The sequence below is a fragment of the Myotis nattereri genome, assembly GCF_964212035.1.
Source record: "Myotis nattereri genome assembly, chromosome: X".
NCBI classification, from domain to species: domain Eukaryota; kingdom Metazoa; phylum Chordata; class Mammalia; order Chiroptera; family Vespertilionidae; genus Myotis; species Myotis nattereri.
The window spans coordinates 79,845,059-79,849,259 of NC_138078.1; positions in this window are offsets into that span (position 1 = coordinate 79,845,059).

The window sequence follows — 4,201 nt, forward strand, 5'->3', positions numbered from 1 at the left end:
CACCTCTGTTGAACCCCAAGTTTTCTCCTACTGGCCCCTGGCTGTGCCTGTCTTAGGTTGCCCCACCCTGTGGGGTCTTACCCGTCTTTGACTACCAACCATCTCTGGGCCAAGTAGGGTGATGTGAGGTTCAGTTTTGTCTCCTTGTTAACCTATGTCCCTCTGGCCTCCATGCCCAGCAACTGCCTTTGGATCCCCTCGCCTGCTGGCGGGGTCCCGGCATTGATCATAGGGAACCCAGGTTTCTTCTCCAGAGAGGGCCCAGCTTATGCCATTGGGCAAGATACAGATCCATGGTACCAGCTTTACATGATTCCAGCTTGAATGGAGAGCCTAGATAACAGCTGTAGACAACTGGAATCCTTTTGGCAAAAAAAAAGTCAAGAGAGGTCAATACAGAATGCTTAAGTGCCTTCCCAGGAGGGAATAAATCCCTTCATATTCTTAAAACATTCAAAGTAAATATTAATTTGTAAGTTTGTTTGGGATAAATGCACAATATACTGTTGTAAAGCATCAAAAATTATTAATGAAACTTGTAGAATAATACCATGTAAGAATATTCTTTTTTCTAGGTCATGACAACTTAATTTTCTAAACTGGCTGTCTCAAGGTTTGGAATGAGGAACCTAGTTTTCAAAAAAAAAAAAAGAAAAAATTTACAGAAGCAGAGACAGTATGCTATCTAAATTACAGTTTTGGATGAACACGTTATCTAGAGTCCTTGGTGACCTAGGTTAAACTTAGGCATGTTATCTAAATTACAGTTTGGGTCCTTAACCCTTGAGTGACCTGAGTTAAACTTAGGCACTTAGGCAGTTTTGGGTCTCCAGAACACTGAGTTGACATGCTAACTGGAGCCCTCTGAACTTGGGATAGCTGTGCTGTCCTTCCCAGGTAAAGGAAAAATGTGCCTTCTAAGACATATGAACCTTATAGTTTTTACCTGAATTAATTGTTACCATACTTCACTTTACCATGCCCCAGGTGGTCTCTGGGCTGTTCCTTTTATTCTGACACCAATGTAGCTCCATAGGTGTCTTTCCATCAGCATCACAAGTGAAAAAATTTAGAGTAATTAAGGCTAGGTGCAGCCTACCTGTAGGTGATTTCTCCATCATCCCCCTTTTTTGTTTTTCAAGTTGGAATTTTTAAAAGCTGATGAGACTCTGAAGCCTCTTTTAATAAAGCAACCAATTGATCAGCATGTGCATTTCCCTTAGTTAATGGGCTAGGTAATATGCTGTGAGCCCTGATGTGGGTGATATAAAAAGGGTATTTTCTCTGCTGCACAATCTGTTGAACTTACTTAAATAGTAAGAATAAACTTTGGTCACTAAACCATTTCAACCGGGCAGTTTCAATTCTACTTACTAGGCCCGAAGCATAAGGGGAATTAGAAATTATGTTAACAGGCTGTTGGAAATCTTGCAATGCAGCTTTAATACTTTCTAATTCAATTCTTTGCACAGAAGTATGACTGGTCAGTATGACTCGGTCAGAATTTATAGTATGATAGGCAGCCTTCCCATTTGGTGATCCATCAGTAAAAACAGTTAAAGTTCCAGGAATTGGTTCCTGCCTAGTGTTTTTTGGTATAATGATGGAGGTCTTATATAAAAATTGTAGTAGTTTATATTTTAATAGGTGACAGCTAAGTTACCCTGAATATCCACTTAGCCCAATTTGCCAATTTTAAGTCAGTTTGTAATAACATTTATTCTTTTAACTTTACTTGTCCTAAGTTATGGACAGTAAATGACATTAAATTTCTGGTATTAGTCTTTGGGTAAATTTACATAAACTTTATTTAAGGAGGCAAAACACAAATTATTTAATTTAGCTTATGAGGCTCAATATATTGATTTTTAATTTTAGTTAGACATCTGAAGGAAACCTCTTTTTATTTCCTTCCAGACAGCTTTCTTTCTCACACAAGCAACAAATGTAAGGAACATGGTTGCCTTTTGAGATTTTAACAAATACTGTCGCAAAACTATATATTTCAAGTGATTTTTCATTTATGGTGACTAATTATTGTCAGATTTAGTATTTTAACAACAATCTGTAAATGTTAGCAATTATATTTTTAAAGAGTATACCCTTTGGCTTATTTGCATATACAGAGGAATCATGGGAAGCCTTCAGTAACCTTTTCAGAAGAGTTTACTTTACTAGGATTCAATTGCTTACAAGGATAGTAATAGGCAAAGCAAAGCAAGTAAATTTAGTATTTAGTAAACTTTTGATTTACTAGGGGTAAACACTGCACCACTTCCAGCCTAATTTAAAATACAGTAGTGAGGAGCTTTTGTTATTTCAAATTACATCTTAAAATTTCACTGTTGTATTCTAAGAAATATTAAACAAAATAACTTGTTTTGCCCTTTCTCAGAGGCAAAAACTTAAAATATGTTTATTAATTTTTATTTGATAAAGCTATCCATGTGATTTCAAGTATATTAAATTTAGCTAAATTAAAAAATACTTTAAAAAGAGAGAATAAACTTTTGAAAACATTTCAGGGCCCATGAAATTTCTCAAAGTCATTCCTTGGTTATAGTTTTGAAATCTAACTTGAAAGACCATCAAATATATATATATATATATATATATATATATATATATATATATATATATGATTTAAAAATTATATACTTATTATAATTATTAAGAGATATCAATTAAATTTAAACTGGTTTTTGTATTAAAAATTTCAGTTGAGGTCATAAAATTAATCCTCTTTTTTAATCAGATCAGTAAGCAACATATTTTGAATTCTAATTATTTCAGAGAAAACAAAAATTATTTTCTCAAAAATAATTTTTTTTTTTTTTTTTTTTTTACTTTTAAGGCATTTAGCTATCATAATTATACAATTTTTCCCAATTCAATCCGAATCTTAAACTCTTAGCTGGCAAGTCAAATATTCAGCATTTCTCAATCAGTAACATTTTTAAGAATAAACTTCAAAAATGCAAGACATAATCAACCAACAGATTTAATACTGTCCTGTAGATTTTGTATGAGGCATACTCAGATCAACATTTCAGTATTATAAATCTCAATACTTTTAGATGATTTGAACTTAAAAGTTTTAAGTTTCCATCCAATAAGCCTGGCATAGCTGCTAAATTTCAAAATGGTCACAATTTTCCTGCTGGGGAAGTCAAGAAGCAAAACCATAGCTATTCACATGTAAACTTGACTATCAACTTCCTGGTGGTAATTGCCTCAGGGCAGGAAATTTCAAAAGAGCCACTTTAAATCTCCTTGGGAAACCAGCCTTCATTTCTTTCTCAGGTTCATTTCTGCCATTTTTAAGGCCAAAACATTCTCGGGTTTTTATTCTGTACACAGCAAAATATCAAGTTCCGCTCAAAACTATGCGCACTCATTTTTAAACTGGCCTTTTCCCTTTACATGTGCACAGAAATCCCGGATGCATTCATGAATTTGTAAAAGCTTTAAGTCATTAGCTAGAAAAAAAGGATAAAGATGGCGAAGATGAGGCGAAAAAGTGGCTTTCTTGGGGAGTGACGTCCATATTGGATGACCACATGAGCTTTCCTTCCTTTCCCCCACATCCTGCTTTGGGGGAAGTTTCAGCAAATGACTCAGATGACGTATTTGTTCCCAAAGTCATGCTTAATAGAAAAAGACATTTTAAATTTTTTCCTATTTCACTTTCTAAAGTCATGGCTGGCACCCAAGGTTATCTTAGCTAAATTTTGGTTGTCATAAGATGTTCTCTGGTAATTTTTAAATAAAGCATTAAGTAATCTCATTGTGGGAAAGCTTTTAGCTCTGCCCTTTCCTGCCACCTTTGGATCTCTCCACACCAGAGGTGGATTCGGTAGCGGGATTTCATTTCTTATTACAGATTTTAGATTCCAAATACAAATTAAGATTTTAATTTGGACAAGAAACAACATTAAGATGACCATGGCACTCTTTTTTCAGCCTAATTTAAAAGAGTACCTTTTACAAAAAAAACAAAGATTATATTATATAATAACATGCAAAAACAGTAAAAGATTACTTTCTAAAATTTTAATACTTTAAACATGCAAATCAAAAGCCTATAATAAAATTTCTTAGTTTTTAAAAGCCATTTTAAAGCCGAATCTACTTTTTTAAAGCCAAATCCTGCCCCATTTGTTAACCTGGTTAAGAAAACGTTCCCAGTTTACTTACAGAC